Below are 25373 nucleotides of genomic sequence, written 5' to 3'. Positions count from 1 at the left end.
ATTTATTTATTTTTTAAAAATTTTTCTTCCATTATTTTATTTCAGTAATAAAAATAACTGCTACCACGTACGGAGGGTCCAGCATGCAGTCCAGGCACGTGTCCAGTGCTTCGTCTGCATTATCTCACTTCATCAGTGGGAGGAGGCAGGACCGCCGGGCCCATTTTACAGCTGAGAAAACAGAGGCTCTTAGAACTCAGGTGACTCGATTTCTGTGGCACGCGGCAAAGCCGGGATCGAAGACCACCTTTAGGACAAGACGGATTTCCCAGGCTCTTCAGCCTCCAGAGGATAAAATGCCCCTGGGCAGGGGGCACAGTGTGTTCCGGAGACCCCACCACCCAGATCCCGACCCGCAGAGCTCAGGCCTCGAGGCGGCTGCTCTTGGAGACATCGTCAGCTCTGCTCTGATGAACTTCATTATCTTTATCAAGTTAATTTACGCAAGCCAGTGTGGCCACCTAATTAAGGTATTTCCCAGGGCCCTGTGCCGGCTGCTTAATGAGGCAGGAGTAGCTGGACTCAGGTTCGAGTGTCCTGGGGTGAGGAGGGGAGGGGCGGTGTCGGAGCGTGGCTGTGACCGCTGTCGGCTTCCTGCCGTGCCGTGGTCCGGGGCTGTGGGTGACCACCCTGGTCGTTTTGTCCGTCCCCCTGCCGAGGTCCTCACCGCTCCAGGGGCCTGGCAGCACTCTGGGACCCTGGGGAAGGCAGGTGTGCTGGGGCCTGCGGTCCCGGGAAGGCCCTACCGCAATCCAGCGCCGATGCGTCCCTCGCTCCAAGCTCCTCCTTAATTTTGCAAGTGACCGAGATCTGACTTTCTCTTGTGCCTGCCGACGGCTCAGCCGGTAGCAGGATGCCCCCAGTTTGGTTAATGAACTGCTTTTCTTCCTGTAAATGAGATTTTTAGGATGGGAGGGGAAGGCAGGCGAGACTGGAAGGTGGGAGGCCCGTGGGGGCCGTGGCGGTGCGGGTGCGAGGGTGGGCGGGAGGAGAAGGGGGCCGACTGGGAGCTGCTGGACCGAGAGTGGTCGGCCTTGCCAACTCCTTCATCCGTGCATCATTCAGTCATTCATCAAACACACACGTGCACACACACAGACACACACACACACACACACACACACACACACACGCTGCCTGCCTTCTATGTGACACGGCATTAGAACCATGAACAATACAGACTAAATCCCTGTCCTCACAGAGCCAACATTCCAGTAAGAATTTCGGGTTAAACTCATCATTTAGAATCTTAAAATCTTGAGTTTTGGGTTCACTCAATCTTAAAGTCGGAGACTCTTCATTTAACTTTACTAACTTGCATGAAGTGAGAGCCGACTTCCCGCATCGTCTCATTCGGTCCTGGCGATGACCCAGCGAGGTGGACTCCGGGCTTCTGCCTGTTTCCAGATGAGGCCGTTGGGGCTTAGGGAGAGTAAGTTACTTTGGCCAAGTCCACATGGCCCCGAAGCCAGGATTTGGCCCAGGCCCATCAGATACCCCTCCTTTCCTTTGCTGCCTCCCTTACCTTACAAATTAGGGTTAACTTCCAAGCATCCCAGTCGGAAGGGGCTTGACCGGCTGCTTCTCTTCCCAGCGCAGCCAGAGTCCTGGCGTCCCTGGGGCCTTTTCCTGCCCCTGCTCCAGACCTGCTGATCTGCTCGAGTGGGCTGCAGAGCTGTGCCCAGTCACAGCAAGGAGGGAATGATGGCGATAGACACAGCCACCATCACCAGCCCTCACGACAGACTTAGTGTGCACCGTGCCCTGCCTCACCGCATCCTCCTAGCGACTCTGCCAGGGAGGGAACGCCATTATTTCCAGGCGACAGCGCAGAGAATGAGGCACATGTCTTGCCCAGGGGCGCACAGCTGGTAAACGGCAGAGGTGGGATCTGAACCCAGGACGGTGGCGCTGGGTTGCCAGGCTGAATCAGTGGTGCCCGGAGTCGGAAGCTGGGCTGGTGAGGACTCCCCACTGGGCGGGCTGCATGGGGTGGGTCAGATCCGCAGACTGCTGCCCGGTTTGCAGTGGAGGGAGGCAGGGCGGAAGGCTGGAGCCACCGCCTGTGCTAGGCGCAGAGCTCTGTAGCTAACACCTCCTTCCCGAGGGCTGGGGAGGCTGGGGCTCCTGCCAGGTTACTGGGATGTCGTTCCATTGTGACCCCCCCGTTGGAAGGAGGCTTCCCTCCCAATCTCATTTTTCTAGCACTGATCAGTGTCAAAATTGCTGCAACTTACTCGTTTGCTTGTTTTGTTCTCCCTCTAGAATGGAAGCTCCCGGAGGGCAAGTACTTCGTCCTGTTCAACTGAGGCTGAAGCCCCAACATGTGCAACCCTGTGTGGGGTCCCTCGTTCGTCAGCAAAGGGGAGCATTGATTCTCTGTTTTTTTTTTTTTGTTTGTTTTTTGTTTTGAGACAGTCTCACTGTGTTGCCTGGGCTAGAGTGCCCTGTCGTTATCCTAGTTCACAGCAACCTCTAACTCCTGGGCTCAAGCGATCCTTCTGCCTCAGCCTCCCGAGTAGCTGGGACTACAGGCATGCGCCACCATGCCTGGCTAATGTTTTCTATATATTTTTAGTTGTCCGATTAATTTCTTTCTATTTTTAGTAGAGACGGGGTCTCGCTCTTGCTCAGGCTGGTCTCGAACTCCTGAGCTCAAGCAATCCTCCCGCCTCGGCCTCCCAGAGAGCTAGGATTACAGGTGTGAGCCACCGCGCCCGGCCGTTTCTCTTTGGAAGAGACAAAATACCTGACCCCCTTGAGCAGGGGGATGTCTGGATGCTGGCCTGCTTCCATTCGATCATCTCAGGTCGAAGGATTACAAAACAAATCACCGTGAGCAGCCATCAGGTGGGGCCACATTGCCCCTTCCTTCTGTCCCAGCCCTAAGGCTTCTGCGGCAGCCTCCTTCCCCACCTGCCACTGTCTGTCTGTGATGTCAGCACGGCTGCCTCTGGGATCCCAGCCTGGTTTGACTTTAAATTTTACAACCTCGTTTATGCAGCTCAAGGCCCGAGCACTAAAGACCACATGCTCCATGGAACATTTATGGTTGCACATGGCTCCGCGGTGTCGGCAGGGTGGGCTGTGCATGGATGGGGCGGTTGGGAGGGGCCGGGAGATGCTGGAGACCCATTGGCTCCCAGCCACGGCCGCCCCCTCTTAGAACTCTTCTGGAGGCTGACTCCCCCAGTCTTTCTCCTGATGACATCACTCGGTTCACCTTGACCAAGCTCCCCAACGTCTGGGCACCACCAGGCACAGGACAGAGGTGGACGGACATTGCTGCTTACTGTCCTAGGCGGCTGGTGGGGAGGTGAGGATTTGGGTGCAATCTGTGCTCTCTGGAGAAATCTCTGGAGATGCTTCTCTTTGGATGTATCTGGCCCCACGCGGTGGGCTGTGCGTGTGTCCTGACACCTCATGATGATGAGATCTGGCAGACACTGTTACTGTCATCCCCGTTTTACAGGTGAGGACATGGAGGCACAGAGAGCTTATGCCACTTGCCCAAAGGCACACAGCCGTATCAGTGCAGAGCTGAGATTTGGACCCCAGAACCTACACTTGATAACTATTTTACAGTTCTGGGTATTAGGGGATCTCATATGAGGAGCCCCTCACCCAGTCCAGGTGGAGGGTCAGGGAAGGCTTCCTGGAGGAGGGGGTTCCTGGCAACATCCTGCTGGGTCTGGCTTCGCCCGTTGGTTGGTCGGTCACTCACGATTGCTCACTGAGCTCTCGGAACAGGCTGGGCCCTGCCCTCAGCTCTGGTTGGAGGACAGGGAACGAACCTTGGGGAAATGGCTCCTGAGGAAACGGACGTCCGCGACTCTGGGAGGGCAGGGAGGGAAGGCGCACAGCAAAGGCACAGCGAGGGTCTCCCTGGAGCCTGGCCACGAGGGGGGGAGGGAGGCGCTGGCCTGGGGAGCTGTAGGCTCGAGCCTGTGGCTGCTTCTCCTCAGGAAAGAAACCAACTTATCAAGGCTTGTGAGGTGCAGGGGCCACCCTGCGAACAGTGCCGTGGGCGTTGCTGTCGTCATCTGCAGTTCCAGGCGAGGGGACCCGGTTGCAGAGGTGAAGCTGCAGCTGGGCGGCGTGGCCGGCTGGTGGCGTGGCCGGCTGGTGGCGTGGCCGGCTGGTGGCATGGCCGGCTGCCGCGGGTGGTGCTGGGAGGAGCAGCGAACGCGGTGGATCGATAGCTGTGGGCTGGAGAGGAAGGCTGAGGAGGGAAGGGAAGCGGGGTTAGATGCTTTCAGAGGCGCTGGGTGTCTGCAGAGATCGTTCCTTGGTCCCACGGTGCTCGTAAATTGCCACCTCTGCCTCCGTCAGCCTGGGGAAGGAGAAGGTGTCTGGCCTCACCCCCTGGTGTTTCTGTGCCCTGAGGGACCCTCTGCAGAAGCTCGGGGTCCTCCCCACCTTGTCAGACACTCAGGCCCGGCTGGGCGGTGCCTCCGGCCCCCAGCTTTGCACTGGAAGGTCGGAGCTGCCCAGGGGAGGCCAGGGGGTGGGGACAGACTTGGAATCTAACCTCTGTGCCGCCTCCTGCGGGCTGGGTGACGGGGCATGCCATGCTCCCCTTGGGCCTCAGTTTCCTCATCTGTCCAGTGGGTATCCTAAGCCTCTCAGGCCTGCTCAGGCCTTGCAGAGGGGGCAGGAGAGCAGGATTTCCCATCTCAGTCTTTCGAGACTGATGGGAGCCCCCAATACTGCCTGATTTTGTGCAGGCAGCCCGGGGACAGGAGGGGGACCGGCTGCCTGTGTCTTCTGAGAAGGAGGCTCCTGGGGCAGGAGGGAGCACAGGCTGTGAGGCCGACGGGCTTCCCCAGCCCCGCGGCAGGACCCCGGACGAGCTGCTCAGTTCTCTGGGCTCTGGTTTCCGCAACGTCCCTGCCGAGTCACCAGGAGCTGTTGCCATGCCTGTTGCCTGTTGTCTGAGGTGAGGGAACCTCTCCAATTTCCCCTTTCTGATCCATTTCTGGAACATTCCAGGTCTTTCTGGGCCCTCTCAGGCCATTGCCCCGTCTGGGTGCTCACAGCCTGTGTGGGAGTCAGGGGCCTCTTGCTGGTTCCAAGTGAGCCACCTCGAGGGGAGGCCGTGGTGCCGGGGCACAAGCCCCTCACCCTCCTGTGCAGCTTCCCAGGGGCAGAGGCCGGAGCCCCAGACTGAGAGGCTCGGACTCCAAGATCCCTCTCCCCAACCTGCCTGCGCGCCCCTCCCCCACTAACCCTCTCCCCAGCTTGGCCCTTGTTTTCTCTGTGGTTGCAGTAACCAGAACCGAGGTCTAGAATTATGTGTATTTAAACGATGCTAACAACGGCAGTAATGAAGTTGCTGTGCCTCCAACCTTGCAGGCCAGTCTGTTCCGGGGCCGCCTTTGTCACTCCTCCCTTCGAGAGCACCCACGGCTCCTCGGTGCCTCTCACCAGCACGGGTGCCCACGCTGAGACTTGTGCACAGAACGTGGCCCTGGAGTCAGACAGACCCGGGTGCAGATGTGGCTTCCACCACTGCCACTGTGGTCCTGGGGCCTTCGACTCCCCATCGCCAAGCTGGGCCTCAGTTTCCACATCTGTCACAACTGGAGAGTGGTGACGGCCTCCCGCTAGGTGTTGTGCTTCTCAGACGCAGCAGGTCTTATGATTCACTGATGCGTCAAGGAGGGATTTGGGATACATGGCTGCCCTACCCTCTGCAGAGCTCTGACATTCGTCCCAGCCCCTGCCCTCAGGGAGCTTGTCACCGCGGTCAAGGAGGCAACACACAGCACACAACTGACAATTAAGTGATAACTCAGGTCACTGCAATAGTAACACAAGGCCACTCATACTCTACCCTTCCCCCAAGATGCTCATTGCCAAACATGGGAGAAAGGTAGCAATAAAAATGACTGTAACAACATATCGTTAATAAATAATGAGGATAATCTATTAAGTGTTTATTATAGGGTAGGAAGTTTGGAGAGCTTTGTATGGATTTTATTTTCATTCTCATAAACCCCGAGAAGGCAGATATTATCATCCTCAAGTTATAGATGAGCAAACTGAGGTTCAGAGAGGTAAAGTCACTTGCCCAGGGTCACACAGCAGAGCATGGAGGAGATACAACTGAAATTTGAACCCAGATCTGTCTCATATGGATTCCCAAGCTCTTAATTTGTCTGCTCTACCCCCCCGTGCACAAGGCTGTGGTCTTCCCAGTGCCCTTTCAGACCCAGCATTGTGCCTGCATTAACGCCCATCCTCAGTACTACGATTTGGGTTGCAAGTGACAGAAAACCCGTTTCAACAGGCTTAAATATTAGGTCATTAAATATGAAATGTTTGATTTTGAATCAAAAATGTAGTTTATTATATCTCAAACAAGAAGCAGTAAAATTAATGAAAGTATGCACCTAAACTGTCAACACAGTTTTGCCATCATAATGGTAGCTTGTTTATGCCAGCAGCAAAGAAGCTTGGAGAGCTAGTGGCGATGAAATTATGAAATGTGTTTTCCACAGCTTGTTGAGAACTGAATATTTTTCCTTGCAAGAAATGGGCCAAAGGCCGGAAGGAGTGGTAGTCAGTTGGTGCAAGGTCTGGTGAATAGAGCAGATGAGTTTCCAAGTCCAGCCTCTGTAGTTTGAGCAGTGCTGTTTGTGCAACATGTGGTCGAGCGTTGTCTTGTAAGAGGACTGGCCTGTCTGTATTGACCAATCTCGGCTGTTTAATCGCAAGCATCTTCATCATTTCACCCAATTAACTGGTTGCAGTAGATGTCCGCTGTAATCGATTGACTAGGTTTCATGAAGTTGTAGTGGATCATACCAGCGCTGGACCACGAAAGAGACGCCATTAGATTTTTTTGATGAATATTTGGTTTTGGACTGTGTTTTGACACTTTATCATTATCCAACCTTTGTGCCCCAAAATTGTGATTGTCAAAAAGAATGCACATTTCATCATATGTAACAATACCGTATAGAAATGGTTCACCTTTATGTCGTGACAGCAAAAAAAAAGGCAAGCTTGGAGACAATACTCTTCTGACGCTTGTTTAATTCATGCGGAATCCACCTATCCAGCTTCTTTACCTTGCCAATTTGTTTCAAATGGTCCAATATTGTTGGAATAGTAACGTCAAACTTTGCTGCTAATTCATGCGTAGGTTGAGATGGATTTGCTCCCACTACAGGTTTTAGCTCATCATTATCCACCTTGGTCTCAGGTCACCCACGTGGCTCATTGTCAAGACTAAAATCGCCAGAATGGAACTTCCCAAACCATTGATGTACTGTGCGTTCATTAGCCACATCCTTCCCAAACACTTCATTGATATTTGCAGCTGTCCACACTGCATTGGTTCCATGATGGAACTCATATTCTAAAATAACATAAATTTTTTACATATCCATGGTTTCACAAAAAATTGCTCTAAAATTTTTTTTGAGGGATAATCACAAGCCAAACTGTGTGTTTGAATGACTGAGGATGTACCTGTACAATAAAAATAAAACAAGAAGTATCAAAGTGAAATGTCAGAGATATCAACTGTCAAACTTAGTACTTAAGGAAATCGGACATTGCGTACTTAATAACCTAATACTAAAGCGAATCCACTGGCTTACGTAACTATAAAAGAGGTAGGGTCTGCTTCAGGCAAAGATTGATCCAGCCGCTATGCATTGATGGGTATGAATAGGACCCACGCATTTTCCCTTTCTCCACTTCTCAGCTCCGCTTCCTCCGTGTCAGCATCATGCACAGCAGACCCATCCCTCCTGCCTCCAAGATGGTCACCAGAAGCTTCCTCCTTCACATCTGTGGGTAATGAGAGAGTCCTCTCCACTCCATAGCTCAAATCCAGGTTTGAGCCTGTGGATGGTCAGGCTGGGGACATGTGCCCATTCCTGAACCAATCACCATGCCCAGGGAGGTGGAAGACACTGATGGGTCTGAGCCAGTCAAGCCTTCCCAAGGCCAAACCCCAAGGCCAGGAAATTTAGGACGATGGGAAGAAGAAGGAAGAAGGATGCTAAGGAGGCAAACAACAAAGAAATATCCGCTTCTTCCTTCCTGCAAGACAGATGCTATTCCCCCACCTAATGGATAAGGAAACGGAACCAGAGTGGCAGGCGACAGGACGGTGCCGTCTGTGGGGGGCGGCGGTGTTCCCGGGAGAGGAGCTCCGCTGGCCGTCGTGGGCGTTTGCGGCAAACACCCTGTGCGCACACACGTGCACACACACCGTCTCACTGTCTTGATGCTTCTGACTTCCCCGAAGCACACCGTCACCTCACTCCATAACCAAAGAATGCAAGTGGAGACGAGATTAATTTTTTGCCTGTGGCAAATTGGCAGAGGTGAACGAAACAATAGTCCGTGATGCTGGGGAATGCAGGGTGAGGCAGGTTGTTTACTCCCAGCTGGAAAGGTGGGAATTAGTGTGTTCTTTCTGGAAGACGGTGCGTCTGCATTGCGTTGAAAGCTTGAGCATTTTGCTCCTGGACATCTTACTTCCAGGAACCCCTGCTTGGATGGTGGGAGATGTGGACACTCAGTGGTGTCTGAGGTTGTCTGTGGCTGTGTTACTGGTACCCGGCTTCCCTGCTGCCAGCATGAACTTGATTTTTCACACTTATTTGTCACTGGTGCTCATCTCAGTCCACCAACTGCCACATGCAAAAAAATGCCACTCTCTTTGTTGTTCTAAAACCGAGTTTAATTTCTGTCTCAAGTTTCCCTGATGACCAGGGGCAGAAACCTAATCTCTGTCATCTCAGGGACGCCCCCCCCCCTTTCCTCTCAAGATGGCCTTTGGCACTGACACCCAAGATGCTCTCAGCGCTGTGCGGTTGTCAGTCCTGGGTCCACTTAGTCACCGCCTGTTCCCTTCAGTCCTGATCCGACGGCTCTGCTGGTCTCATGGCTCTCTGCGTGTGGGGCTGGTGCTCTATCTCACTGGAACCTTCTGAGAAGCCTTAGGAAATGCATCTTTGAACTGTCCAACTGGGAGACAGAGGGCTCCTGTCCCCCCAGTCAAGGCGGCCCCATGGGTGTCTGGGCTGTACCCGTGTGAGTCCCACTGCTGCTTCAGAGAAGGGTGGGGAGTGAGAGGCCACGTCCCCAGTGCTGAGAGGTGGCCCCTGCGTGACGCTGCCGGAAGTCTGTAGAACTGGTCCCTGCAGGCGCCGGACAGGGGAGCAGGGAGGAGCGAGAGGGTTTGCAGAGGTGTCGGGTCCCCCAGGTCCTCCCACTTTCTGGCTGTGTCCTGACTGAGATCACAGAGGGCCCGGACCACGCCATGACCCAGCCAGACGCAGGTTTTTCCCGGCAGGCCCGAACCACGCCTGGGCCCGGAACGTTCCCAGGCACAGATAAGGGACCTAGATTTACTGGGAAGAAACGAGCCCCGGCCCTGAGCCACAGTCCTTAAACTTTCACATAAACTGCATACCTGACCCCCTTGCTGTGGACGTACCTGGGTAGGACACCCCTTTCTCTCGCTGCCGTCGTGAGGGTCACGGCCACCACTCTGTGCCTCAGTTCCCCTGATGAACGCTCGGCAATGAGCACCCCGGTGTCTGCTGCTTCCTTCTCTGGAATCCCAAGCGGCCCCCTCTCGGGGCGGTGGGTTTTGTGGGACGAAACAAGAGGCACGAAGAGGTGTCCCATACCTGCATCTTTGCCCTGCCGTGTCACTCTCCCCGCCCCAGGGCCAGGGGCACCGAGGGGGACCCTGCTCTGCCAGAGGTTGCCAACCATGTCCCCGGGGCCTGGCGCACGGTGGGTGCTGAATGAACTACAAAGGGAATGAGTAAACGGTGCAGCAGTAGACGGTCCCTCTCGTCCCCCAGAGACGAAGGCCGCGGCCCTGTGCTGAGCACTGTGACACCTTTTTGGTCCCCACAGTTCTACAGGGCAGGCGCCGCCCGCCCCATTTTACGGGGAAGGAAATGGGGCGCAGGGAAGTGAAGGAACAGCCTCAGTTCACATGCGGGGAAGAGCGGGTCAGGCCTGGCAGCCAGACGGCTTTCCTGCCCTCCCCAAGAGACGTCGCGATGTCCCCTGTGTCCCTGCTGCGTCCCCATGTCCACTTCCTGCCCCTGGCTCAGCCTCCCTCTCCCTGGGGCCAGACCAGCCCGGCGCCAAGTGGGAAAGGGGAGCTCTGCCTGGCAGGGGCTGTGTCCTGCCTTGGTCCTGACGCCCCCTTCACGCAGCCCTCAGTCCCCTCTGCACCGCCCCGTCGTCACCCCCCTAGACTCCCAGAAGGGCCCTCATGGCTCGTCTAGTCCAGGATTCCTTTACAGCAGTGAAGTCCTTTGTTGAAATTACGTCTTACATGGACACCTGTCACATCGCACAGACCAGAGCTGGGGTTGGGCCAGAGCGCCACTTCCTCTTCCTCCCCTTCCAGATTCCCCGGAGGCCACTGCAGGAAACGCTGGGGTCCAAAGGAGGACACTGGAGCCCCTAATCCCACCGAGCCCCTCCTTGAGCAGGTGGGAAGGGAGGCCGAGCGAGGTGACCCGACCTGCTCAAGGTCACCTGGGAATCATGGCGGAGTCAATGCCCTGGTGTCCTGGTGTCCGAGACGTGTCCCCAGAGCCCTCTACGTTGCCAGGGGGTCTCCACGGAGCCTGCAGAGCCTCACTTTATGAAACTCCCTGTGCAAATGCCGCGCCTGCCCCTGGCGCTGTGTGCTTGGGGCTGTGGAGGCTGGCGCTCCCACGGCCTTATCACCAGCTTGGGCATCGGATCGGGGCCCCCCACCCTGCTCTCCAGCCAGAGATGAGGGGTGTTATCTGTCTCGGAGGCGAACGGGTCTGGAGCGGATGTAATGAATGGCGTTTGCCCATCAGCGCTGCGTTTGGATGCATCTCCTTGAAGAAGAGACACAGAAACACTTGGGCAGGCCCCTGATGCCCCAGGACCCGATGTCCCCAGGAAAAGTGAGGACCTGGCAGCCCCTGCCTTTACTGGGCCTCTTTCTCCGTGGTAGCCCTGAGGGAGGCCCCCGACACGGGGGTGAGGTGGGCTCCAGGCCGGCAGGCTGGGTTCCCAGGCTCCAGTCTTCCTCCATCTGGCTGTGTGACTCGGTTAAGTCTATGCCTTTCTGGGCCTCGGTTTCTCCAGCTGTCCCCGAAGCCTGGACGAACTCTAGTGCCTTAGTAGCTCAGGCTGCCTTTGTCCTCTGAACTCCATGCTGCCTGGGACCACACTACACAGGTGATGCTTTGGGAATCCCCGCCCCTCGCCCGCACGCCCAGGGAAGGCCCCCCACTGCCACCCGCCCTCCGCTCCCGTGGCTCCCACCTGCTCCCTTCCCAGAGGAGTGACTGCAGAGGAAGCCTGTCCTTTGTCAGCAGAGCCGCCTCGCCTGACAAAGAGGCTTTCATCTCTGGGAGTGGGACTTCCCGCCGCATCAGCAGAAACTTCTGCCTGGGGAGGAAACAGGCTCCTGACTCCAAGGCAGCCTTCGGAGAGCTGGGCCTCCTGTCCTCTGGGATGTCAGGGCGAGAGCCGGCGCAGGAACTGGGGCGGCTCAGGGGTTAAGGGCACGGACTTCAGAGTAAAGCAGCCCCGGCCCTGAATTCCGGCTTTGTCACTTACCTGCTGTGTGACTTTGGGCTAGTTGCTGAACCTTCATATGACTCAGTTTCCCTAACTGGGGTATGGAGACCAATAACAGTATGTAATTATAGGAACGAGTCAAGAAATCAATGATACCAAGCATATCATACCCTGCACACGGCCCTGGCGCACGGGACCGTTTCATTGTGATAAACCGATTGCATCGACAGCCCCAGCTTTCCATCTTTCCTGCACCTGCGTCCTCTGCAACGGGACCTTGCGGCTGCTCTCTCTCGGTAGGCGGAGGCTGTCTCTCTGTCCTGTGTTGCTGTGGCCAGTAGGATGTGGTAGAAGCCATGACACTCCAGTTCCGAGTCTAGGCCTTGTGTGCGTTTCCGCTAGTTTGCTCCTGCACCTCCGCATTGTCGTGAGAACGTGCGGGCTGGCCTGCGGGAGGGGGAGAGGTACGGAGGGCCCAGGTCAGCACCCCCTGGACACACGAGCGAGCCCAGCCCAAACCACAGCCACCAAGACCCACAGCCTCGTGAGCTGACTAAATGCGTGTTGCTTTATGCCACTGATTGTAGGGGGCTTTGTTGCATGACCGTATTGTGGCTGTAGATAACTGCTTCACGTGTTTGTATGATTAAACTTAGAGTGACGGAGGGAGCCCTGGGTACCAACTTGCTGCGTGACCTTGGGGAAGTCACTTCTTTCTGAACTGTGGAATCCTGTCTGCTAAATGCCAGTAATCACACCCCGGGCTTTTGTGGTGACAGTTGCGGGAGGGAACCACGTCTAGATGCTGGAGTTAGACTGGGCTTTGAACCTCAGCGCCACCTCTTTCTTCATGCCCAATCTTGACATGTCACTTGACCTGTCTGAGCCTCACTGTCTTCCCTTGTTGGGTAATCCAAGCGTCTCCCAGGACTGTCGTGTGGATTAGAGATTCTACATCAAGGACTGAGTCCAGGCTTGGCACATATTAGGAGCTTGTTTCAGTTATCTATTGCTGCATCAGAAAACACCCCAAAACTTAGAGTTTTAAAACAACTGTGTATTATTTTTCTTAATTCTGTGGGTTAATGGGTTGATTTTTCTGCTCCCTGTGTGTCAGCAGGGTGATGGGGTGCAGGTGGGCGGTGGTGTTCCTGGGAACAGAGACGGACTCTCAAATTGGGATAGTCCCAGGCAAACTGAGATGCGTCGGTCACCCTGTTGCTGTCCGGATCACTCTTGCAGCTGCAGCCGCTGTGGGCCTGCTGGGCTGGGACGTCCAGGGTGGATTTGCTCACATGGCTGGCAGTTGGTGCTGGCTGTGCACTGCAAGCTCAGCGAGGGGGGTGCTCACAGCGTGGGGGGCTCCAGGCAGCATTCCAGGAGGGAGCGAGCCTGGAGGGAAAGCCCCAGGGAGTGGGCACCTGTACAGCTTCCTCTTGATTCTGCTTGGCCCAAGCAAGAGGCGTGGCCTAAGCCAGACTCAGTGTGGGAGGGGACTCCATGAGGGCACGGGTCACTGGGGGCCACCGCCGTGCTGGTCTACCATAGGCCCGTGGGTAGTGTGAGCTGTTACTGTGTCATGAACTGCCTGGACTGATGATCTCTGGGGCCCTCCCTCCCGGCTCCCGTACTATGTGATTCGGGAGGATGAACGACTCACCCACAAAGGGAGGCAGGGGCAGAGCCAGATAAATCACGGAACTCACGTAAGCCTCAGTGTTGATAAAATAATCAGTAACCAAGAAACGAAAGAAACGTAAAACACGATGCATCTGAGTACTCGTTAAGAGTTATAAACGTGGCAGGACCAACGCAGGGCAGGTCGGCCCGCGCCTCACTCATTGCAGAGGGTGAGGGTTGCGGAAAGAGCCAGAGGGGCCTGGGACCCTGGGGGAGACTGTCACACAGACCCTGCAGTGCAGAGCCCCATGTTTTCACACCAAGAGTGAAGACTGCTTACACACTGAGGCTCAGGGAGCTCAAGTCACTTGCCCAAGGCCACCCAGCTAGGGCATGGCAGAGCTGGGATTCGAACCAGTCTGGTTGCAAATCCCAGGTGCATTTTTCAGGCCACACGGCCTCTGGTCTTCATAAAGCTGCAGGGCAGAGAGTTGGCGCTCAGCCCGGTGGTTTCCTACAGGCCGGGAATTCCCATTTCCTTGCATCCTTGATCCCAAAGCCCTTCTGACGGGCAGCCTATTGTGTGGTTAAAGTCAGACTTTGGATTAGGGGACGATGGAAGTTTGAGCCTCACCCAAGTGACTGTGTGACGTTGGGCAAGGACCTAACCTCTCTGGGCCTCCGTCTTCCCAGATAGCTGTGAGGGTGAAATGAGAGGACGCATAACGCCCCCTTAGCCAGGTGCCCGGCACCCGCACACCCTCCGCGGTGCACACTGGCGTCCCGCACTGCGTCACTGCGATCCTACGTGGCAGTAGTGGAAGGGACGGGATGACAAATGGCCTCTCTAGGCCCCTCTCAGACAGGATTCTCCCCCCACCAGGCCCAGGAATGTGGGTGCAGATGTTTCTGCCTCCCCCACCCTCTACTGCCCCGGCACCAGCAGCCGATGGAAACTCTAAAGGAATCGGCTGGCCGGTGGCACCCGCTGTTGATTTATTTCCGGGAAGGGCCCCGCGTCCCCTGGAATGGTGACCTCCATTAATGTTGGCGCGATCAAAGCCTCATATTGGAATGCAGCACGCCTCTCCTGTCCCTTTAAAGAACCCACTGTTAAGTTTCAAAGACCCTTGCTGAGCAGGAAGAGTGTCTGGGAGCACAATTCCTCGAGGAGGAATATTCCATCAAACGCCTCGTGATAAATGGGGGCCCGCGCCACTGTAGACACTCACTTTGGACGCAAGTGGCCCAGTGCGGGCGGCTTCACTCGCAGGGATGAAAGGAGATTCATTCCAAACGGAACGCCTGAACAAACGGCTCGAGCCGTGTGCATTTCCGTGTCCCGTCCTCTGCTGAGCGGGGTCCCTGGCCTGGCCGGAGCTGGTTTGGGCTGGAGGCGGGTCAGCTGCTCACCGGAAGGCAGATCGGGGTACAAAGCAGCCCCCGGCCCTTGCCGGCACTTACTAGGTTTAAGTCTGTTTCCTTCCCTCTCTCCCTCCAGCCCTGGTGAAGAGAACTGAAAACCCAGCCAGGCAGCGAGTGGCCTGGGTCACGCAGCTGGCATCGGGTGGTGGTGGGGTCTCCCTTCCATACCGGGTGTCCTTCTACTCTGACCGCAAGGCTCGTGGTCTGGGGGGCACCTGTGGGGCAGCTCTGTGGGTCAGGCCGGGCTCCTGGGAGAATCTGGGGTTGCTCGGTGCCCCCCTAGAAGCCCAGGGACGCTCTTCTCTTCCACCACATCTACTCTCCCAGCCAGGTGCCACTGCAGACAGCTGGCCTAGAACTGACTCGTTAAAGCCCACGGGATCACACCAGGACCCCTCCCCTCCCCCTGCCCTGTCCCCTGCAGGATGACTCTAAACCCCGTGCACACACCCTAGCTCTTTCTCATGCCATTCCAGGCTCTAACACATTTCCTCTCCCTCCCCTGCCTAACAAAGCCCTCCCTCCCCTGGCGCAGCATGGTGGTTGCCTCCTCCAGGAAGCCCTCCTTGCCCATTAGCCTGGGCTGTGCCCTCCTTTGGGCTCCTGCAGCTCCTAGGCCTGCTTCTCTGGGGAACCCATCACCTGAGCAGTAGGTCCCCGCTCCAAGTCTGTTTCCCAGGCGGGACTACGGGCCCCTTGAGGGCAGGCCTGTCTCCCACTCCTGTGAGTGCTCCAGGGCCTGGCACATAGTAGGTGCTCTGTAAACAGCTGTCCTGCAGTTGAGGGGGTGAGTGTGTCTGGGGAGGGGCCTCTGATGCCAGCTGCTCCTTCGGGAAAAGGCCCGGGAGCAATGGTTGGGGTGGCCTGCTTACCCCCAAGGGTCCCGCAGGTCCCCAGGCTCCCCTGAACCCCACTGCAGGGGTCAGGGCCTGGTCCCCAGGCGTCTGTTCATCACACCTTCCGAGCTCCAGATCAATCCCTGCTCCTAATGTGCCCGAGGATTGATATTCTTCCTGACCAAAGGCTGGATCGATTCTATCTTAAAGGCACAGGCCTCCCTCCGGAGCTATCAATGGGCATTTTGCAGAGGAAGTTATTTTTAAAAACCACCACTTTTTGTTTTGTTCTTGACTCGGAAGCACCGGGAGTTCTCGTGCACCGGCCCTGGGCAGGGCAGGCGCTGTGCTCGGTGCTTGGTGCTCCTTATGGGTTATCTAGCTGGATCTCTCAGTAGCCACTAGGACCCCCTTGCCGGTCAAGACATCCAGGCTCAGGCTGGTGTGGCAACTGGCCTGAGGCTACAGCCTCTGAGAGGCAGAGCTGGGACCCACATGCATAGTGGGGACCCAACACAGTTTGGGTGAAACCCCACCCGGCAGCCCCTGGCCCCCAACTAAGGGTCCAGGGTGTCCCTGAAGCCCTCGGTACCCTGCTGCCTGCTGCAATGGAGCTGCCTCAGCCCCAGGCCCGGTCCTGGGTCCCTCCCTTCCCTGCCCTCTCTTGGCCTCCTTCCCTGCTTGATTGCAATGAAGGATGAGAACCACTGAATAGGGCGCAATTGGGGAATTAATAACCTTATCTCGCCCTAGCCAAATCTGGGGCCCTGCACACCTCTGGCCCAGGGCGGGGAGGGCTTCTTTATCAGGCCGCAGGCAGCGCTGGATGTTCCCTCTTAGACAGATGAAACAATTATCTCGCCTGTTGGCTTCTTCCCGTCCCCACCCCCAGCTGCAGCTGCTGCTGCGAGTGCCGGCACGGCCTGGAAATCCCTTACAGCCCGGGGCTTCTCTCCGGAGATGTACCCCAAGTTGCTTGTCTGCAATCTCAGGGCTGGACTGACTCATGCAATGCATTGTGCATGCCTCTGTCACCGTGCAGAGCGTGACCACGTTTCCTGGAAGTGATGGCACTCTGTCTAGCTTCGGGTGGGGGTGTGCCCTGGCAAGGGCCACTACCAGACTGTGAGCTCCCGCCTGCAAGGACAGGGACTGGCATTGTGGCATTGGCCTGGCACAGAGAAGGGTCTCAGAACACAATAAGAGGAAGAAAGAACAGACTGCCCTGCATCTTCTTTGGTGGCTGGTTCATTTTCCTCCGAACCGTGGTGGGGAGGAGACTCTCTTTCGCCAAGGGGACCCTGCGGGCTCCTGTCTCATCGGTTGTAGAGAGGTGACACTGACGTTGCCTGATAGAAAGTCCCTGCCTCCTTCGCTGACTCGGGCTGGATCGCTTGCCGCGCTGGGAGACCCTCGTCATTGTGGGGGGAACCCGATCTGGCCACGATGAGGAGGGAGAGAGACGCAGTTAAACCCTGCGACGGGGGTTTACCGAGTCCCAACGCTCGCCATCGAGGCGGCTGGACGCGGCACACGGAGCGTGGAGACTCGGACAGAGCTCGTGGAGTCCTGGCTCTGCCCATGAAAGCCGGTGTCTTTGGATGAGGGATTTGACTTTTCTGAGCCTCAGTTTCCTCCTCTGCGAGCTGGGGATACTGGTAGCATCTTCGCAAGGCCCTCGCGAGGCGATTTTGAGGAAATAAATGAGTCGATCTGTGTGAGTGCACAGAACTGGGCCGGGCACAGAGTCAAGGTTGGATAAATATTTGTGGTTGATACTTTCTTTGGTCTTTATGTGACAGCCTTCTGAGAGGTCCCCAGGAAACAGGATTAGCGGGGGAAGGAAGTTGTCCAGGGCCACGCCGCTATGCAGGCAGAGCTGGGATCTAAATCTCTAAGTCCTGCCGCCCAGAAGGGACTGTCTGCCTCTCTTCAGAAGGCAGCGGCCGGGGCTCCAGCTCCCCCCTCTGCCCCGACTCATCGTGTGACCTGGGGCAAGTCATTTTGCCTGTTTAGGCCTCAGTGGCTCCATCTTTGAGACGGTCGTATTCCTTTGCTGAATGAGGGCAGAGGGCCGGATCGGATGGAGTGGAATCGCCCGGAAGGGGCCTCAGAAACAACCCAGTCTCATTCTGTCCTTTTGCCATGTGTTCACTGAAGCCTAGAGGAGAGGAATTTCCAGAAGTACGTAGCATTTGGGATGGAGCCAGGACCAGAAGTTTCGGACAACCAGGGCAGGGTCCAAGGAGGTGGCCTCTGGTGGCCGTCCCTCCTGCTGAGCAGCCTCTGCATCCTCCCCCCGGGGTGTCACCCCATCCCGGATGCAGGCTCCGTCTCAGCCTCTTCTGGCGGGTCTGGCCAGTTGGAAACCGTGCCCTTCTGGCAGGGGCTGGGGTTCAATGTCCGGGCCTCCACCTCCCGGCCCCACCCAGGGCTGGGGTGCACACACTTTGGAGAGGCCAAGGTTCTGAGCGGATCGCCCTTAGAATGGCGGACTGACTTGCGATTTCACTGGGTCATCGCCTGCTCCAACTCCCATAGATGCGGAAGCGTAAAACTGAGAGTGGGGAAGGGTAACAGAGGGAATGGCCTGGAAAAAATTGGCAAAAATATTTTAAAGCATCCTCCACTCCTTTTTGAGAACTAAAACCTGCACCCTAGCCTGAGGCCAGTGGTTGGGAGGGGCGGGGAAATTTTTTTTGTTCTTTTTGTTCCAGGAGATGGCTCAGCAGTCCCAGGCCAGCACCAGCCCCCCGGGGGGGCCCAGGTGGGCGGAGATCACAGGCTTTGTCTTTGGCAGAGATGGGACATTAGAATAGTTAACCACAATAGCCAAGAACTGAGGGCCCTCCCTTGAAAAGCTCTGCATTTCTGCTGATGTTCAGGAAAAATTTGGATTTTGAGAGAGAAGGTCTACCATTTTCCCTCCTTTGCCGGCAAAGTAATAAACTCTTTCCTTCTCCTCAAACCACTTGTCCTTGTCCTTCTGACGCAGCCTCAAGTAACAATAGGCGCTATTTTAACTTGGGGGGCGAAGGAGGAAGCACCTTTGGAGGCCTGCAGGACCCCGGTTGACCTCTCCCCCAAGTCTCAGGAGCTTTAGGAAAAAGCTGTGGAAACTGGCCCCATTTGGCAAGTGGGTGGGGAAGACGGGCAGGGATCCCATAGGAAGCGGAGAGAAACTTCTGGAAATAAGTGATACCTGCCCTGACACCGAAGGGGTCTGGATCCCATCTCTGTAGATTAGTGCTCCACCCTGCTGGTCCCCTGGTGATCCTATGGCATTATTGATACCCCAGAAAGTGAAGGCCCCAGGAATACTGATATTTAAGGACTACTGGGACCCCAAGCTCTGGAAATTGTGATTGTAGGAGTGTTAGTTGCCCAAGAGTACTGTTATATAAGACGTACTGAGACCCCAGCTCAGGAAATTGACACCCCCAGAGTCCCGTGAATTTAGACGATCAATTCTCAGCCCTGGCTGCACCTGAGAATCATCTTGGTGCTTTGAAAACTCTACTGGGCCCAGGGCCTCACTCCCAGAGATTGACTTGATTGGCCTGGGCTGGGGCAGGTAGTTTAAAAGGTTCTCCAGGTGATTCTAGTGAGTGGTCAAGAGCCGGGAACCAGCCATGCATGGGGCAGGGTAAGTGAGCTGCTGCATCCTGCTAGAGGTGCTAAGATGGGGGGAGGCAAAGACACCTCCCGGGACTCAGCTCCCAGCAGGAGCTACCCCCAGACTCGGGCCGGGCAGGCCGGGAGCTGTCGCTTGGAGCTACCAGGGTGGCTTCTCCTGGAGTCTGGCACTGCTGGGGGGTCTGTTCGTTCATCACCACCGGTAGTCCCAGACACGTGCACGGGGGTGTCTAGCCACAGCGGTGGACGGAGCAGACAGCTGCCTGCCTTCCTGCGGTCCAGAGCACAAACACCACCGGGTGTGGTCCGGAGGTGCCCTGGCAGCTGAGGGCTGCTCTGTTCACACTCGCGACTGTCTAGGTGGTGGACACTAGGTATTGCGGCAGGTGCTGGGGTCGGGGCTGGGCAGCGGGCAGCGGGCAGTGGGAAGGCCCCCAGTCCACACTCTGGGCATGTTCTCCATGAAGGGGTCAGACTGTTTCCTCTTGGCAGACCTTGGTCAGCTTCTAGGTGACAGGCACCTCGGGGTCGCCCAGTCTAGCCCTCTGCCTCCAGCGAAGATGACAGCAGTCACTCCCCATCCGCCCCAAGCCTGTCCCCGCTGGTGGGTCCGGGAGCCCCTCCGTCTAGGTCTCTGCCCGGCCTGTTCTTTCTTTGGCTGAGTCTCTTTCTCTCTCTTTACTCATCTGTCTCCTGTTCTCACTCCTTCTTTCCGCTGTTCTCTCTGTTTCTCCTTTCTTTGCCGGTCTCCATCGTCCGGGTGCGTAGTCAGAGGGCCCGGCCACCTTGGGGCGTTGGGATTTCTTCCAGCTGCACCTCCATGGGAAGCACCTTTCCTGGCTGGGTTTCTCCGCTCTCACTGCATCACCTTCCTTTCGATGGACGCTTCCACGCCTGGAGCTCCAAGAGCCCTTTGGCAACTCCTTGACTCGTCTCCATCCCTCTGCCACGGACTCCATCCCTCCCTGGTAGGACACCCGGAGCGGCTGGCGCATCCTGCCTCTCCCCCACCCTGGGCATGGAGGGGCTGGGGCTACTCAAGGGTCAGAGTCCCCACTGGGCAGGTTTCAATCTTGGTTGTGTTGGGAAGCCGGCTCCTCAAGACCCGTCGGGGTAGTGACTCTGGTTCGTTCTTTGAATCATTAATTCGGTGAACATTATTGGGCTGCCTATGGCATTTCGGGCACTGGGGTAGAAAGAGAAATAATCACCGTCTTCACCCAAAGGAGTCAAGCAAATAGTGTAAACGGGCCCATTCGTCCACCCTTCTATCCATTCATTCATTCGTGTCTCCATTTGTTCAATAAGCAGTGAGCACCTGCTAGGTGAGTCACAAGCCAGGCCTTGGGGATATAGGACTAAACCTGCGACGGTCTCAGCCCTCAAAGTCACCCCCTAGTGGGGAAGACAGACAAGCAGGCAGACAATTAGGGAGCTCTGAGCTCAGCTCTCAGCAGCTTCCAGGTCTGGGCAGGCTGCGCTAGGACATCCCTGCAGCCCTTGGCTCTGCCCGGCTCAGAGTGGCCCCACGTGGGAAGGGGTCTGTGGTCCTGGCGTGCTGCTAAGTCTCCCTGAGCTGAGCAAGGGTTAGGGGTTGCAGGCCAGAGCCTGCCATAAAGCGTTAGGTGCCCCCAACACCTCAATGCTGTCGTGCATGAGCATGCAAGCCGTCTGCCACGGGGAAGGGGAGGAAATCCATTTCCCAGCTAGGAAATTATTGAATATTTAGGAGCCGGAGCAGATCGTTTAGAGGGGAAATGAATTTCTCCGGCTTCCTCTGGCCGAGATAAATCAGCCCGGATGCTCTTGTACTTTCATTTACCCGCACAGAACGGGTCTGGATGGGTGTTTATGCGGCGCTAAAGTAATCGTTCTTCCAGAAGTGGTAGCAATTGCTCCCACAGCCGTCGCTGCCTCTTAATGTTGGTGCGGTGAGCCCCGATGGTCAGCCCCTTCCCGTGCGCGTCCCTGGGGCCTGGAGCCCGGGAAGGGGCGGAGCGGGGCTGGCTGTCCATGGGTTGTTTATAGCGCCATTTGCCTCCTGATGGTTGGGGTCTTGCAGGCTTGATGGGGCACCGAGCAAGCTCCAAGCCTCAGCTAGGAACAGTGGGAGACCTAACGAGGTGGCTGGGTTGGGCCAAGGATCTGAACTGTGAGGCAGGAGGATTATGGGGGGGGGTGCCGGGTTTAAGTTAGACATAAGGAAGGACTTCCCCTGTTAGAAGTTGGTTGTGATTGGTCAGAGCAGAGGAGACTCTCATCTATGCAGAATGGGGGCAGGGGATGGGCCAAGTGGCCTCTGAATCCTTAATGACCTAGGATTCTGTGATGCCCAGATGACCAGCCTCTGAATGTGTTGGAAGCTTCTACCTCGGCACTGGGCACTAATTAATCGTTCCTTCCCAACAGTGCTATGCCAGGGGCTGTCCCAGCTAGGCCCTGGGCTTGTCTGAGAAAAACCCTCACATGCTGTGGAAGGTCCTCCTTGTCCTTCCCACCCGCCCCCGAGCAAAAAGACATTAAAACGTCTGTGCCCTGAAACAAGAGCCCAAATCCCAAAGCACTGGCTTTTCTTCACCTTCAGTTCCATAGCAGGGGGCATGTCCTTCCCAACAGTGACGGGATCAAGAAGAAGGGAAGAGGGCAAAAAGGCCACCTGGGCCAGCTGTCCATGTCTGCACTGAGGCAGAGAGGAGGAGTTGGGGGGGCAGGAGTGGGGAGCGTCACCCCTGCCGAGGCCAGACCCCTGCCCACCGTCCCTGTGGTGACCTCGCACACCCTGCCTCACTCATTTCCGGCCTTTGACATTCTTGGACCATGCTCAGGTGACCCTGGGCTCCTGGTACAGCGAAGGGCCTGGCATGGGTGATTTTCTGTGAGAGGCTGAACAGAGGCCTGGCGGTTACAAGAACAGATTTGCTGATCATTCAGGTCCAGGTTTAAGTCCTGGCTTTGTCGTTTCCTCACCATAGGCAAGTTTGGCCCCACTTGAGCCTCAGTTTTCTCATCTGTAAAATGGGTATGAGTTAGCACCCTAAGGATGATGTAAGATGCTTCATGTAACGTGCCTACCCCAGTGAAGGCTATGGAACTTGTTTTTCACTCCTTCCTGCATTCCTCTGATAAAATATAATTAGGGACATCGACACAATCGTGTACTAAATCTTGGGCTGTTAGTAGGCTCTGGAGAAAACTCCGCTGCCTTTTTTTTCTTTAGACTCTTAAGATTCTCGGTGACACAGCTGGACTGCAAGCCCCGTGGACAGGAATCGATGGGCTTGTTCATGGCTGTGTCCCTCCCTGGTGCCCAGCCGAGGCCTGGCGCCCAGTAGGTGCTCTTGGCAGCTGTGGGAAGAGTGAATACAGCTGAGGGTGCTGAGACAAGGGCCCTCTCCTGTGGGGAGCGTAAGAGGCAGGACAGCTGAGCGGTGCCCCCGCCCCGGCCCCGCCTGTCCTCTGGCTCTGGTTGGAGTCCTGACCCCTTGTCTCCCCTTCCCCGGCAGCCCGAGAGCCGACGGCCCAGTTTTCTACACCACTGTGTGACGCCACAAATTAATCTCCGGTCGGCCAGATCCCATTTGGCTCCCGATTTAAAAAACGAAACAAAACAGGTGTAATTAAAAAACAATAACAACAACGGAACAGAAGTTCCGCCATCACAGTTGATTTTTCACACAAGCTGGTGATGGGGGGGCTAGTGCAGCCGGCGTGATTCTGGAAGCTGCACCAGGCAGGGAGCAGGTGGGTGGCCCTGCGTGTGGTCCCAGGAGGGACGCTAAGGCTGGGCGTGTCCCCCACCCCCGGGGCAGATCTTGCTGGCCTCATAGCTGGGCTGACCACTTTGTCCGCCTTTGTCTTCCGCGATGCCCAATCTCTGGCCAGCTTTCTGTGGTCTCGCCCTGCGCTCCTCAATCTGAGACCCGCTGCAGCCCCTCAGCCCCAGCCCCCTCCTGCAGACGGCTGCCCACCTGCCCTGTCACATCCCAGCATGGAGCAGGGAGGCGCCCTAACAAGCCCAGGCTCCAACCCCTCACGACAGCTGATGCTCACGGCTGCCCGTTAATGCGCATCTACTATGTGCCTGCCTCTCTCCTCATGGCACTGAAGTGGGCGCTGTCATGCCCCACCCACTTTTTTTTGAGACAGAGTCTTGCTCTGTTGCAGTAGAGTGCAGTAGTGTCCCTGTAGCTCACTGCAGCCTCAAACTCCTGGGCTCAAGTTATCCTCCTGCCTCAGCCTCCCGAGTAGCTGGGACTACAGTTGAGTGCCACGACGCCTGGCTAATTTTTCTATTTTTTGTAGAGATGGGTGTTGCCCTTGTGCAGGCTGGTCTTGAACCCCTGACCTCAAGCAATCCTCCCGCCTCGGCCTCCCAGAGTGCTGGGATTATAGGCGGGAGCCACCGCGCCCAGCCATGCCCCCCTTTTGTGGGTGAAGAAACTGAGGTGTGGAGAGCCGAAGAGCCCTGTCCGAGGACGACAGCCGGGAGGGGTTAAGCTGGGGACGACTGTGCGGGACACCACGCTGTGGACAAAAACAGGCCAGGCCAAGCCCTGATTTCAGGCAGTTCTTAATCAGGGCAAACCGTGAGCCAGGCTGGCTGCATGGTTGGGTGGACAGACAGAAGCCAAATTTGGGGGCACAGAGGAAAGCCAGTAACGAAGAGAGGCTGCACAGTGGACCTCTTCCTCCTCAATTTGATGGGTGACTAGTGAGCAGGTCTCGCTGGCCCTGACACCAGCTTGCTGTGTGACCTCGGTGATCCACCGAACCTCTCTGAGCAGGGTGGCGCCATCTGTGAAATGAGGGTTTAGATGCCACAGTCTCTAAATTCCCAGTGGGCTCCAGCGTTCTCTGATTTTCTACATCTCTAAACCCCACAGTTTAGAGCCACACGCATCCCGGAAAGCAGAGGTAGTAGTTGTGTGGGTGGTGGATGAAATTTTCATTCTGACTTGCTGAAATTCTCTAAGAGCAGCAATTATAAGCCGGCAGCTGAGAGTTAGACGCAGATATCTTTTGTGTGTGCGTAGATATATTATTTTTTTTTCTTAATTAGCAGCCAGCATTTATAATCAGGTGATTTTTCAAGTTCCCTTGGAAAACTGGAAGGTTGGGCAACACAAGGTCCCACGCCTAGCGTAGCGGCCAAGGGCCCGAGCTTGGCATCTAGCTGACGGGTTCAAATCCCAGCGTTGCCGTTTTCTAGCTGTGGGTCTTTGGGGGAAGCTACTTAACCTCTTTGTGCCTCAGTTTCCTTATCTGTGAAACGGGGATGATAACAGTACCTGCCTTATAGGGTTGTTGTGAGGATTAAATAAATTAATGCATGGAGAGCCTGCAACACAGTGAGCGCTATGTGTGTGTTAACTTTTGTTACTATTATTTCCTCCCCATATGTGTTAGTTTGCTAGGGCTGCCATGATGAAATACCACAGACTGGGGGGTCTAAACTTCGGAAATGTATTTTCTCACAGTTCGGGAAGTGGAAGTCCAAGACCAAGGTGCCGCCAGGGTTGGCTTCTCCTGAGGGCTCTCTCCTTGGCTTGCAGACGGCCGCCTTCTTGCTGTGTCCTCACGTGGCCTTTTCTCTGTGCACGCGCAGTCCTGATGTCTCTCGCTGTTCTTATAGGACACCAGCCACACTGGATTAGGGGCCCACCCTTATGAGCTCGTTTAACCTTAATCACCCGCTTCAAGGTCCTATCTGCAAATGCAGTCACATTGGGGTTCAACATATGAATTTGGAGAGGGACAGTTCAATCCACAGCACTGTGTCGTAACAATCAGCCTGAGGCTGAGTAGCAGCTACCCGCTCAGGACTGGATATATATATATATACATATTTTCTGTTCCTGACAGTCCCAATGAGGTTGACCAACCTTCGTGGGTTGCCTGGGACTGGGGGTTCCTGGGACGGGAGACTTTCAGTTCTAAAACCAGGCAAACCAGGAGGAATCAGCCACTCCAACCCTAACCACAATCCACTTCCTTCGTTTGTTTTACCTGCTGAGTTTGCCTCTGCCTCGGAGTGACGCCTGGCCCCTGGGAGGCTGGTGGAGATGGGGGACAATGTGCCCCTGGTGATTTGGCGAGTGACCTGGCCGAGGGAGGGTGAGGACACGGCCGCGCTGGGGCCTTAGCACGAGCCTGGGCTACCGAGGGTTAACCCTACCTTGAGAAAGAACATCCAGGGAGGCCCCGGGCTCTCTGGGAGGCTGAGGCAGGCGGATTGTTTGAGCTCAGGAGTTCGAGACCAGCCTGAGCAAGAGCGAGACCCCGTCTCTACCAAAAATAGAA

Source organism: Propithecus coquereli, unplaced genomic scaffold, assembly GCF_000956105.1.
Source record: "Propithecus coquereli isolate 6110/MARCELLA unplaced genomic scaffold, Pcoq_1.0 Scaffold77, whole genome shotgun sequence".
Classification (NCBI taxonomy): domain Eukaryota; kingdom Metazoa; phylum Chordata; class Mammalia; order Primates; family Indriidae; genus Propithecus; species Propithecus coquereli.
Note: the sequence above shows the minus strand (reverse complement) of the source record.